This window comes from Elephas maximus, chromosome 16, assembly GCF_024166365.1.
Source record: "Elephas maximus indicus isolate mEleMax1 chromosome 16, mEleMax1 primary haplotype, whole genome shotgun sequence".
NCBI lineage: Eukaryota > Metazoa > Chordata > Mammalia > Proboscidea > Elephantidae > Elephas > Elephas maximus.
The window spans coordinates 42,763,920-42,777,770 of NC_064834.1; the positions used below are offsets into that span (position 1 = coordinate 42,763,920).

Consider the following 13,851-nt stretch of genomic DNA (forward strand, 5'->3'; position numbering starts at 1 on the left):
CATATCAAAAAAATAATTCACCATGACCAAGTGGTATTCATACCAGCTATGCAGGGATGGTTCAACATTGGAAAACCAATTAATGTAATCTACTACATAAATAAAAGACAAGAATCACATGATTTTATCAATTGATGCAGAAGAGGCATTTGACAAAGTTCAACACATTCTTGATAAACTCTCAGCAAAATAGGAATAGGAGGAAAATTCCACAACATAATAAAGGGCATTTATACAAAGCCAACATCACCCTAAATGGAGAGTCTGAAAGCATTCCCTTTGAGATCGCGAACCAGACAAGGATGCCCTTTATCACCGCTCTTATTCAATATTGTGTTGGAGGTCCTAGCCGGAGCAATTAGGCTAGATAAAGAAATAAAGGGCATCCAGATTGGCAAGGAAGAAGTAAACATATCTCTATTTGCAGATGACATGATCTTATACACAGAAAACCCTAAGGAATCCTCAAAACTACTGAAACTGATAGAAGAGTTCAGCAGAGTATCAGGATAAAAGATAAACATACAAAAATCGGTTGGACTCCTCTACACCAACAAAAAGAACATCGAATATGAAATCACCAAATCAATGCCATTTACAGTAGCCGCCAAGAAGATAAAATACTTAGGAATAAATCTTACCAAAGATGTAAAAGACTTATACAAAGAAAACTACGGTACACTTCTACAAGAAACCAAAAGAAACTTACATAAGTGGAAAAGCATACCTTGCTCATAGATAGGAAGACTTAACATTATAAAAATGTCTGTTCTACCAAAAGCAATTTATACATTTAATGCAATTCCGATGCAAATCCCAGTGACATTTTTTAATGAGATGGAGAAACAAATCACCAACTTCATATGGATGAGAAAGAGGTCCCAGATAAATAAGGCATTACTGAAAAAGAAGAACAAAGTGGGAGGCCTTACTTTACCTGATTTTAGAGCCTATTATACTGCCACAGTAGTCAAAACAGCCTGGTACTGGTACAACAACAGATACATGGACCAGTGGAACAGAATTGAGAATCCAGACATGAATCCATCCACATATGAGCAGTTGATATATGACAAAGGCCCCAAAACAGTTAAATGACAGCCTTTTTAACAAATGGTGCTGGCATAACTGAATTTCTGTCTGCAAAAAAAATGAAACAAGACCCATACCTCTGTCCATGCACAAAAACTAACTCAAAATGGATCAAAGACCTAAATATAAAATCTAAAACGATAAAGATCATGGAAGAAAAAATAGGGACAACATTAGGAGCCCTAATACATGGCATAAAGAGTATACAAAACATTATTAAGAATTTAGTAGAAAAACTAGATAACTGGGAGCTCCTAAAAATCGAACACCTATGCTCATCCAAAGACTTCACCAAAAGAGTAAAAAGACCTATAGACTGGGAAAAAGTTTTTAGCTATGACATTTCTGATCAGCGCCTGATCTCTAAAATCGACATGATACTGCAAAAACTCAACTACAAAAAGACAACCCAATTAAAAAATCGGCAAAAGATATGAATAGACATTTCACTAAAGAAGACATTCAGGTAGCTAACAGATATATGAGGAAATGTTCACGATCATTAGCCATTAGAGAAATGCAGATCAAAACTACAATGAGATTTCATCTCACTGCAACAAGGCTGGCATTAATCCAAAAAACACAAAATAATAAATGTTGGAGAGGCTGTGGAGAGATTGGAACTCTTATACACTGCTGGTGGGAATGTCAAATGGTACAAGCACTTTTGAAATTGATTTTGCGCTTCCTTAAAAAGCTAGAAATAAAACTACCATACGATCCACAATCCCACTCCTTGAAATATATCCTAGAGAAATAAGAGCCTCCACACAGATATATGCATACCCATATTCATTGCAGCACTGTTTATGATAGCAAAAAGATGGAAGCAGTCAAGGTGCCCATCAACAGATGAATGGATAAATAAATTATGGTATATTCACAAAATGGAATACTGTGCATCCATAAAGAACAGTGAGGAATCTGTGAAACATTTCATAACATGGAGGAACCTGGAAGGCATTCTGCTTAGTGAAATGAGTCGGTTGCAAAAGGACAAATATTGTATAAAGACCACTATTATAAGAACTTGAGAAATAGTTTAAACTGAGAAGAAAACATTATTTTGTGGTTACGAGAAGGGGGAGGGATAAACACTAATCACTAATTAGATAGTAGATAAGAACTAGTTTAGGTGAAGGGAAGGAGACCACACAATACAGGGGAGGTCAGCACAACTGGACTAAACCAAAAGCAAAGAAGTTTCCTGAATAAACTGAATGCTTCGAAGGCCAGCGTACCAGGTGCAGGGGTCTGGGGACCATGGTTTCAGGGGACATCTAAGTCGATTGGCATAATAAAATCTATTAAGAAAACATTCTGCATCCCACTTTAAAGAGTGGTGTCTGGGGTCTTAAATGCTAGTAAGCGGCCATCTAAGATGCATCAAGGAGTCTCAACCCACCTGGATCAAAGGAGAGTGAAGAACACCAGGGACACAATGTAGTTATGAGCCCAAGAGACAGAAAGGGCCCCATGAACCAGAAACTACATCATCTTGAGACCAGAGGAACTAGATGGTGCCCAGCTACAACCAATGACTGCCTTGACAGGGAACACAACAGAGAACCCCTGAGGGAGTAGGAGAGAGGTGGGATGCAGACCCCAAATTCTCATAAGACCAGACTTGATGGTCTGACTGAGACTAGAAGGACCCCAGTGGTCATGGCCTCTGGACCTTCCGTTGGCCCAGGACAGGAACCATTCCCGAAGCCAACTCTTCAGACGTGGATTCGACTGGACAATGGGTTGGAGAGGGATGCTGGTGAGGAGTGAGCTTCTTGGATCAGGTGGACACTTGAGACAATGTTGGCATCTCCTGCCTGGAGGGGAAATGAGAGGGTGGAGGGGGTTAGAAGCTGGCGAAATGGACACAAAAAGAGAGAGTGGAGGGAGAGAGCAGGCTGAGTCATTAGGGGGAGAGTAATTGAGAGTGCGTAGCAAGGTGTATATGGGTTTTTGTGTGAGAGACTGACTTGATTTGTAAACGTTCACTTAAAGCACAATAAAAATTACAAAAAAAAAAGATTTAAAGCATTTGATTGTATGATAACAGGAGCATAACAGATAGGTACTCTAAATATTTATCTAAATTTTTTAAGATTATTTTATATTGTAATCTTACATATAATCTGTGCGTCTATATAGTTAAAAAGACCATGGAGATCCATGTTAAATACTTATGAAATATGATCTTTAATTAGTTATTGTAATTACTGTGTAAAAATTTTATGCTCTTTGCAGTGTTTATTAAACTCATGGTCAGCTTCTGCCTGAAGATTCAACTCTTATTTGTTATGCCGGATTGAAGTATTTGTGTGTGTGTGTGTGTGTGTGTGTGTGGTTTCCACTTCAATGAAGTCTTAAATTGTTTTTTTTTTGTTCACCCTGTGTTTCCTACTTATATTTACTCTCGTAGTTATCTAGTGCTGCTGTAACAAAAATATCACAAGAGAATGGCTTTAACAAACAAATTTATTTTCTGACAGTTTGTTGTTGTTGTTAGGTGCCGTCAAGTCCGTTCCAACTCATAGTGACCCTACGCACAATAGAACGGAACACTGCCTGGTCCTGCGCCATCCTTACAATCGTTGTTATCCTTGAGCGCATTGTTGCAGCCACTGTGTCAGTCCACCTCGTTGAGGGTCATCCTCTTTTCGCTGACCCTGTACTCTGCCAAGCATGATGTCCTTCTCCAGGGACTGATCCCTCCTGACAACATGTCCAAAGCATGTAAGATGCAGTCTCGCCATCCTTGCCTCTAAGAAGCATTCTGGCCGCATTTCTTCCAAGACAGATTTGTTTGTTCTTTTGGCAGTCCATGGTATATTCAATATTCTTCGCCAAAACCACGATTCAAAGACGTCAACTCTACTTTGGTCTTCCTTATTCATTGTCCAGCTTTCACATGCACGTGATGCGATTGAAAATACCATGGCTTGGGTCAGGCGCACCTTAGACTTCAGGGTGACATCTTTGCTCTTCAGCACTTTGAAGAGGTCCTTTGCAGCAGTTTTACCCAATGCAATGCATCTTTTTATTTCTTGACTGCTGCTTCCATGGCTGTTGATTGTGGATCCAAGTAAAATGAAATCCTCGACAACTTCAGTCTTTTCTCTGTTTATCATGATGTTGCTCATTGGTCCAGTTGTGAGGATTTTTGTTTTCTTTAAAAAAAAAAAAATTATTTTTTTATGTTGAGGTGCAGTCCATCGTGAAGGCTGTGGTCTTTGATGTTCATTTGTAAGTGCTTCAAGTCCTCTTCACTTTTAGCAAGCAAGGTTGTATCATCTTCATAACTCAGGTTGTTAATGAGTCTTCCTCCAATCTCGACGCCCCGTTCTTCTTCATAGGAAGAAGGACCCAGCAGTCTACTTCTGAAAAGAATTAGCCAGTGAAAACCTTATGAATAGCAGCGGAACATTGTCTGACAGTTTAGGAGGCTTGAAGTCCAAATTCAGAGTGCTGGGTCTAGGGGAAGGCTTTCTCTCTCTCTGAGATCTGGAGGAAGGTCCTTGTCTCTTCTGAGCTTCTGCTCCTAGACAGCCTTCATGTGGCTTGCATCTCTGTTTCCCATCTCTGCTTGCTTAATCTGTTCCTTTTATAAGAGATGGATTCAAAATACACCCTATACTAACTCTGCCTCATTAACATAAAGACAACGTTTTCCCAAATGGGATTATAACCACAGGCATAGAGGTTAGGATTTACAACACGTATTTTTGGAAGACACAATTCAATCCATAATACTTATCTTCAGTCTACAAGAGCTGGTTGGGTATTTATTCTACTACTATTTAGTCTTCACACACATCCAACCCACTGTTTGTATTTTGGCCAAAATCCAAGCTTCATCATTAGTCTTCTTCTGTAAGACTCAGAGATAACATTTATAAGGGTTGTAAAATAATATTGTTCTATTTTAATTTAGTCTGTCTGTAGTCTGATGTCATTAATACCCTATGGCTTCCTCATTTGATTCTCCACTTTTCAGTTAGTTTACCATTGCACAGCATGATGTCCATGTTTTCTCATGAAAGTATTAGGTTAAGTGTAAGATTTCTCTTGTGCTATGGGGCAACTGTTGAGGGTTTGTTTGTTTGTTTTAATCTGTAGTGCTGTGTCAACCTGTGAAACTGTCCATGATTAATTTTATGTTATCTCAAGTATAAACTGTCAGGAGCACAGTCATCTTGCAAGCAAAAGGCTTACCAAACCAAGGATTTTTTTTTCATGTTTTTTTAGCTTTTTTTTTTAATTACAAGGAATAGGATTTAAGCACTTAATGATTTCTTAAGGAAAAAGGGCATTTATTGGAATGATGCACTTAGATTAAAACTAGAAAGCAAACAGGAACAGAGGCAATGCTGTAGACTAGCTGATGTCTATCTCTCTGCTCTTCTCTCACCCTTGGCTGGCCAGTCTTTCTCATATTTCTCAGTCTAAAATCTTGAAAGATCTGGTCTGATTGACTTACTAAAATGCTTCAGTGCCTTTTGTGCTAGGCCGCCTAACGTGTGGCCACCCAGCCTACACATAGGGTGCCTTTGGGTTGAGTGCCTACTCCTGCTTCAATCCCTGGCCATCTCTGCACAAAGAATAGCAGTAGTGCTTTGGGGACCATGAGTGGGACAGTTTAGATAGAAAGGAACATTGGATTTGGCAGTCAACAAAACATGTTCAGTATATTTCCCCTCAAACCTTTGTACCCTTTCATCCACTGGCCTCTCTCTCTTTCGGGTAAGAAATAAAGCTCCTTGACAGAGTAATCCCTGCTCATTGCTTTTCATTTCTTATTTTCCCAGTTATTTGTCAATTCATTTCATATAGTTTCTGACCCCACCACTGCTCTGACTCTGTTGTCTCCAAGTCTCCCAAGATTTTATTCCAGTCATTCCACTAGACACTTTTTGGGCCTGTCCACTCTTTATCATGTAATATTATTGACCACTTTCTTCTTGAAATTTTATCCTCTCTCAGTTTAGTTTGTAACACTTGACCTTCTGTTGGGTTTCTTGCCCCTTTGGCCATTCATTCTCTTTTTTTTTAAACATTGTGTTTTAAGTGAAAGTTTACCCAGCAAATGAGGTTCCCATTAAACAATTTTTATTCAAATTGTTTGTGACATTGGTTACAATTTTCATAATGTGTCAGCATTCTCATTATTTCCATTTTGTTTGTTCTTCCATTGGTATAGCTCCCTTCCTCTCCTTGCTTTCTTGTCCTTGCTTTTGGGTAGATACTGACCTTTTGGTTTCATGTAGTTGGAGCTTAAGGGAGCACATTAATCACAGGTGATATTGTTTATTTTGTAAGCCAAACTATTATTTGGCTTCAGTACAGAGGTCAAAAGGTATCTTAGGACAGTAGTCTTAGGGATTCCTCTAGTCTCTGTTTGACATTTTTTTAGGAATTAGAATTTTGTTCTACATTTGTCTCCCATTCTACCCAGGGCCTTCTATTGTGTCCCTGGTCAGAACAATAGGTAGTGATATTCAGGCATCGTCTAGTTCTTCCGGTCTGAGGTTAGAAGAGGCTGTGTTTGTTGTGGGTTATTAGTCCTGTGGACTAGTTTCTTTGAGTCCTTGGTTTTCTTCATTCTCTTTTGCTCCAGATGAGTAGAGACAATTGTATCTTAAATGGCTGCTTGCAAGCATTTAAGACCCCAGACGCTGCTCACTAAACTAGGTTGTAGAACATTATCTTTATGAACTATACTATGCAAATTGAGTAAGTTGTCCCATGAGACTATGGTCCTAAGCCTTTTAACCTATAAACCAATTCCGTGAGTTGTTTGGATATGTATAGGAAGCCTTTATAACTGTGTCCCCACGTGATTTCTTATATATGGAGATATATACTGCACAAACAAGTGTATACATATGCCTACAAATATGCCTATACATGCTCTTGCACGTACTCATTTATGCCTTCTTATACTTTTTTTTATACATATATATGCGTACATATCTACCTGTGTAACCACAGGTTATTTTTGTTATTGCAGAATTGTATATGTTAAAGCATTTACCAAAATTGTTCCTTTATCTTATGTACTTCTTAGTGTCTTCATTTACCTTGGTCCGGTTGTATAGACTTCACCCATATTTGGTATTGCCTTTCCTATCACCAGAAATAACAAGTGTCCATTATCTAGAAAGTGATTCTCCCTCCCACCCCTGGTAGCCATCAAAGAATGTTGCTTTCTGTGTGTATATCTATTCTTGACTTTTTATAATAGTGGGACCATACAGTATTTGTCCTTTTGCGATTGACTTATTTTGCTCAGTATAATCCCCTCCAGATTCATCCATGTTATGTTTTGAGGACTCTTCATTATTCTTCATAGTTTGATAGTATTCCATTATATGTATGTAACACAATTCGTTTATCCGTTTATCCATTGATAAACCCTGGTGGCGTAGTGATTAAGAGCTACAGCTGTTAACCAAAAGGTCAGCAGTTCAAATCCACCAGGTGCTCCTTGGGAACTCTGTGGGGCAGTTCTACTCTATCCTATAGGGTCACTATGAGTCAGTAATTGACTCGAGGGCAGTGAGTTTGGTTTGGTTTTTTATCCATTGATGAGCATTAAGTTGTTTCCATCTTTTACAGTTATGAAAAATGCTGCCCCGAGCTTAGATGTGCATATGTCTATTTCTGTCACTGCTGTTACATCTCTTGGATATATAACTGGCAGTGGGATTGCTGGATCATAAAATATTTGTATTTCTAGCTTTTTGAGGAAGTGCCATAGTGTTTTCCATAGTGGTTGTACCATTTTAAAATCCCACCAGCAGTGTATGAGAGTTCCAATCTCTCTACAACCTCACTGGAATTTCTTTTCTGTTTTTTTTTTAATCATTGCCATTTTTTGCAGGGATGAGATGGTATCTCATTGTAGTTTTTATTTGCATCTCTCTAATGGCTAATGATTGTGAGCATCTTTTCATGTATTTATTGGCTGACTGAATGGCCATTCATTATTAATATCCTTTGTTAGCACATATAATAAGTGTCAGGGTTTTCCATGGTTCTGTCCTTGTATTGGAAACCCTGGTGGCATAATGGTTAAGAGCTATGGCTGTTAACCAAAAGGTCAGTAGTTTGAATCCCCCAGGTGCTCCTTGGAAACCATATGGGGCAGTTCTGTTCTGTCTTATAGTGTCGCTGTGAGTCAGAATTGACTTGACAGCGGTGGGTTTGGTTTTGGCCATTGCATTGGTTTTCCACTGCTGCCTAACAATAACCCTGTCAACTAGAAAAATTCAGTTACTTTGGCACGAGCAGCATGCTTTTGCCTAGTACATATTGGTTCCTTTTCTGGTTACTTACAAATCATGTTTATGTAAAACCTGATCTTCTAGAATTTTCTTCAAGTTTTTACATAATTTAAATCTTCTTTACACTGAAGTGTCAAAATATGTCTGTTCCCCTGAAATTTGAAATTAAGTATTTTGCATTGTTCACTTATTTTGTAGTTTTTGGGAGGGTGCTCTGATTCTCAGTATACTTCAGACTTGGACCTGAAATGCATGTTACCATTTTTGCCATTATTTTGGCCCTGGCTGCCATTTCTCTTCATTCTCTATTACTACTGTCTGTTTAGTTTCCTTCATTTTTTGCAGTAGATTCCTACATGGTCTGTGCTTCCAAAATTACACCCCTTCAGTATATTCACTACACTGTTGCCGGAGTAATTTTTCTAAAAATTTAAGTATGGTCATGTCAGTCCCATGCTTAGAAGTCTTCAGCAATCTTTCCCTATCCTCTGGTTGTTAGTTGGTGCCACTTCAACTCATGACAACCTTATGTATAATGGAACAAAATGTTGCCTGTCCTGCACCATCTTCATGATCATTGCTATGCTTGAGTCCTTGTTGTGGCTGTTTTGTCAGTCCATCTCATTGAGGGTCTCATTCATTTTTATTGGCCCTCTACTTTACCAACCGTGATGTCCCTTTCTAGCAACTGGACTTCCCTGATGATGTGTCCAAAGTAAGTGAGTCAAAATCTTGCCATCCTCACTTCTGAGGAACATTCTGGTTGTATTTCTTCTAAGGCTTACTTGTTTGTCATTCTGGTAGTCCACAGTATATTCAGTATTCTTTGCCCACACCATGGTTCAAATGCATCAGTTCTTCATCTGTCTTCATTTTCATCATCCAGCTTTTGCATGTATATGAAGCGATTGAAAATACCATGTCTTGGGTCAGGCACACCTTAGTTCTTAAAGTGAAATCTTGGCTTTTTAAAACTTTAAAGAGGTCTTTTGTACATATTTGCCCAATGTAATACATCATTTGATTTCTTGACTGCTGCTTCCGTGGATGTTGATCGTTGATACAAGTAGAATGAAATCATTGACAACTTCAGTTTCTCCTTCGTTTATCATGATGTTGTTTATTGGTCTAGTTGTGAGGATTTTCATTTTCTTCATGTTTTGGTGTAATCCATACGGAAGGCTGTAGTCTTTGACCTTCATCAGTAAGTGCTTCAAGTTGTCTTTATTTTCAGCAAGCAGGATCATGTTATCTCCATATCAGAGGTTGTTAATGAATCTTCCTCTAATCCTGGTGTGTCATACTTCATCATATAGTCTAGCTTCTTGAGTTATTTGTTCAACATACAGATTGAATAAGTAAGGTGAAAGGATACAGCCCTGCTACACACCTTTTCTAATTTTAAACCACATAATATCCCCCTTTTTATGTTCAAATGACTGCCTCTTGGTCCGTGTACAGGTTCTGTATGAACACAATTAAGTGTTTTGAAATTCTCATTCCTTGTAATATCCATAATTTGTTACGATCCACATAGTTGATAAAACACAGGTAAACATCTTGCAGGTTAGAATCAATACTCCTTAGCCTCTAGGTTTCATGATATGGCCCCTGCTTACCCCTCCAGTCCCATCTTCCTAGACCATTCTTCCTCACTGACTCTGTTTTAACCACATTGCTGCCCAGATCCTATTTTTGCTGAGTTTTAGATAACATCCATAAAAGTTATCAAGAAAAAAAAAAATCCTTGATATAGGGCCGCTATGAGTTGGAATTGACTCGACAGCAATGAGTGTTTTGTTTTGTTTTGTTTGGTATTTTGAGTTATTGTAGATATTTGCAACTAAAGCTCTATTACTAAGGGGACTTTCACTGTATAAGACTTGGATGACCTCATTTTACAAGTGGATTACTATTATTATCACGTGTAAATGAAATCTATATTGCATTCAAGATTTGGCATTTGTTCCCACTTTTATTTAAGGTGTTCTGACAGGGCAAGCCATTCAAATAAGCAAACTTGGCCCTAGTAGTTAATAAAAAAAAAAAAAAAAGAATTCTTAATTTTAATTAATATTAATTAATGCTGATATTTATAGCAAAGAATGATTTACTTTTCAAATATATAGTTTATTTAGATTTTATTTTTCTAATCAACAAACTCAACAAACTACTACTGTGAACTTGAGCATATTGCTGTAATTTACTAATATGTAAATTATATAATTTACTAAGACTATCTTATAGAAAAATTTGAGTATTACTGTCTTATTTACCTTTTTTTCTGTCTTGGAGTATATTCTGTCATATCTTTGGGCATCTACATTGTAAGTCTACTAGGAATTAGAACTGATAGTTGTTGAATGACTTTGTTGATTGAATCAGTTACTCGTTATTTTGTACTACATCCCACAGGTGAACCATGCACTGTTTTTTGGGACTTCCTTTTATTAAAAAGGGGTGGAGGAAGGGGATAAAAAGAGAAGAAAATATTGAGTAGACTGCTGGAACAGCAAAGGTTTCTCTGTAGTACACTTAGCTTTTCTGTTTATGTTAATTTCTCCTGGTTAGGCTATTGCTCTTAAAGCTACTAAATTTATTCAACTTACATTCATAGAAGTAGGGAAAATAATAACCACAAAAGGTTATCCTGAAATTAAATATGCTGTTGTGTGTAATACACCTACTAGCAAATGGTCAGCCCTTAGCGACTGATCGCAGCTACAGCGAGAGACTCTGTGGTATGGTGATTTAGGAATACGGACTTCATTGTCATACAGACTGGAGTTTGAATTCTGGTTTCCCACTTAAACTAGCTCTGTGAACTTGGGCATGGCACTTCAGTTTCCCTGTAAAATGGGGTGTAAATATATATCTCATAGGAATTTTATAATCCATATAAAGCACCTAATATAGTACCAGGGAGCCCTGGGGCACAGTGGTTTTAAGCACTTGGGTGCTAACCAAAAGGTTGGTGGTCAAAACCCACTAGCCACTCTGAGGGAGAAAGATGTGACAGCCTGCTTCCTTAAAGTTTACAGCCTTGGGAACCCTATAGGGCAGTTATACTCTGTGCTGTAGAGTTGCCGTGAGTCAAAATTGACTTGATGGCCACAGGTAATACGACACCAGGCGTGTAACATACACTCAATAAATGACTTGTTTTATTATGTTGTTGTTATAGGAGTAATCATATTTTGAGGAGCCATTATGTCCTAAGTTTATTACAAAATGCCAGATGATATCATCTCGTTTATGATTCTGAAATTTCACTTTCATATCCTACATTTCTTAGAAGGCTACTTTATTTTAATTAGGTACTGTATGTAACTATTATAGGCTGGATCATGGAAGCTAACCCTAACACAGAAATACTAAATCAGCTAGACTTCACTGAACCGAAATCTAGCCAAGAATCAAGGAGCAAGCAAAAGCAAATAAACAAAAACAAAATCCATGAGTGGCCAAAGATACCATGCACAAAAAGTTACATTATGTAATTTTCTCATAGCAGTATCCTTCACGTTCTCATTTAGTGCCTATCGCATCTCTGTGGTTAGCTAACTGATGGGGGTCAGTCTCAGACAGCCTTGGTTTCCTCATCTGTTAAGGAATTAATTAACTGATTGCTAAAAAAAATCTCTTAATCCCAGAGATGTTTTAATTCTGTATGTATTGTATCTGAAATTTACTTACTCTGAGTTCTTTTCATACTGATCTTTCAAGGAAAAAAAAGGAAAGGAGGGGAAGGAAGAAAGAAAGAAAAACATAATTCATTTCTTCTAAAGCGCAGGACCTACGCAGAAGATTAACTATATGTCAAGCTCTGTGATGAATAAGGAATTCCTGGTCCAGCATGAAGGACCAATACGAAAACAATTATAATTTCAGTGGAATAATTGAAGTAAATTACAAGCATAAATAAGAATGAGTGATATTGTGGAAGCGACAGCCACCCGAAGAAACTTCACAGAGAATTTGTGATAGATTAGTTTATGCTACAGTTACAAATTAACCCCCAAGAGTCAGTGGTTGAATGTTGTGATGGTACATACCTAATGTTGGTTGGCAGTGACTGCTCCACATAGCCACTTAGGGACTCAAGCTGATAGATGTTCTGATTTCTCCACTCTTAGCCTCCATGGTTGTAACAGACGAAGAAGAGAGAGAGGAGCTAGCAGTTTGCCTGCCTTAAATGTGTTAACACTTCTTGGCCCAGAAGTGACAGAAATTATTTCCACTGTGTCTATTAAAAAAAAAAAAAAAACACGTGGCTCCATCTAACTACAAGAGAGTGGAGAATGTGGGAGAACTGTGGATATTTAGTGAGTGTAAATGTTTCTGCCACATGACATATAAGCTTATTCTGAAAAGATAAATAGAAATTAATTTGGTGAATGAATGAAGAGATGAAAAAGAAACTCTCTGCCGTGAAAGCAAGGAAGTTACCTTTAGAGTAAAGAAATGGATAGAAAGACGTTAACTTCTGTATTCTAGTACAGGCAGTCCCTGGGTTATGAACATCCCTCTTAGGTACAACCCATAGTTAGGAACCAGCCTCTGAAAAACCTGCTGTTAAAAACCGGAGGTATGTACAATGGTTCATAATAACAAAGGGGCATTACTTTGTGACATGCATCAAAATATTGTTATTACTGTGTTATTATATGTCTTACTTATCTAATACTGCTGTAACAGAAATGCCACAGGTGGATGGCTTTAACAAACAGAAATTTATTCTGTCACAGTTTAGGAGGCTAAAGGTCCAAATTCAGGGTACCAGCTCTAGGGGAAGGCTTTCTCTTTCTTTTGGCTCTGGGGGAAGGTCCTTGTCATCAGTCTTCCTCTCAGTCTGGGAGTTTATCGGCTCAGGGACCCCAGGTCCAGAGGATATGCTCCACTTATGGCCCTTCGTTCTTAGTGGTAGGAGGTCCCTCTCTCTGTTCGATTCTCTCTTTTACATCTCAAGAGAGATCGACTCAAGATGCAGCTTAACACTGTAGATTGAGTTCTGCCTCATTAGCATAACTGCCCCTAATCCTGCCTCATTAACACCATACCACTACTACTACTCCCCATGTGTATGTCAGTTTGTCATACTGTGGGGGCTTGTTTGTTGCTATGATGCTGGAAGCAAGCTACCTTGCTTCCTGAAAGTGAAGATGATTTGAAGCACTTACTGATGAAGATCAAAAACTACAGCCTTCAGTATGGATTACAGCTCAACATAAAGAAAACAAAAATCCTCACAATTGGTCCAATAAGCAACATCATGATAAATGGAGAAAAGATTGAGGTTGTCACGGATTTCATTTTACTTGGATCCACAATCAACACCCATGGAAGCAGCAGTCAAGAAATGAAACAACGCATTGCATTGAGCAAATCGGCTGCAAGAGATCTCTTCAAAGTGTTAAAAAGCAAAGATGTCACCTTGAGGACTAAGATGCACCTGACACAAGCCATGGTGTTTTCA

At 38.1% G+C, this 13,851-nt stretch overlaps 1 protein-coding gene across 7 annotated transcripts in view; it reads left to right on the top strand.

Annotated features, from left to right (window-relative positions):
- HECTD2 (HECT domain E3 ubiquitin protein ligase 2) overlaps positions 1 to 13,851 on the top strand; it is a 106,544-nt gene that overhangs the window by 19,087 nt on the left and 73,606 nt on the right. The gene's annotated exons all lie outside the window — the stretch shown is intronic.